General features: G+C 64.9%; 1 protein-coding gene across 1 annotated transcript in view; it reads left to right on the top strand.

The window, feature by feature from the left end:
* RUNX3 (runt-related transcription factor 3) overlaps positions 1-558 on the top strand; it is a 114,473-nt gene that overhangs the window by 19,827 nt on the left and 94,088 nt on the right. The window lies entirely within an intron of this gene.

The raw sequence follows: 558 nt of genomic DNA, 5'->3' as shown, positions 1-558 counted from the left end.
GCCCCCGGGCCGGGCATCCCCGTTGTGGCCCCGGGGGCTGGGGCTTAGGGGAACGGGGTTGAGGAGGGGAAAGCCAAAAATCAATGGGGGGGAGGCGGGTAGGACGATAGAGGAGTCCCGGGGAGCCCGGCGGAGGGGGGGGGATGTGATATGGGGGGGTTGCAAACAGGGTTCCCCCCGCCGTCCCGGCACCGGGAGCTCGGGGCGCTGCTCCCCGGGCAGGGGGGGCCCTTCTCCGCTCCCCTCCGCGGCTTCACTCCACGGGGCGGGCGCGGAACTCGGGGCCCCCGCGCTCGGCACTGCTTTTTTATTTTTTTTAATGATTATTAATTTTTTTTCCCCCGAATCAAACAAAATAACAGCACCATTGCACCCCGGCGGGGCTGAGGGCGGGCTGACCCCCCCTCTCCCCGCCCCATGGAAGCCCCTCGCTCCTTTTAACCCCTTTTTTTAAGCTCATTTTCCCCTTCCCCCTCCGAGTTTCCAGCCTTCCCCGGGAGCTCGCGTTGCTTTTAGTTTTGCTTTGATTTTGCGGGGCGGACGCGGGGGGGGGGGGGA

The sequence above is a fragment of the Calidris pugnax genome, unplaced genomic scaffold, assembly GCF_001431845.1.
Source record: "Calidris pugnax isolate Ruff unplaced genomic scaffold, ASM143184v1 scaffold162, whole genome shotgun sequence".
Taxonomy (NCBI): domain Eukaryota; kingdom Metazoa; phylum Chordata; class Aves; order Charadriiformes; family Scolopacidae; genus Calidris; species Calidris pugnax.
The sequence above is the reverse complement of the archived record's forward strand: the minus strand, read 5'-3'. Positions and strand labels throughout refer to the sequence as shown.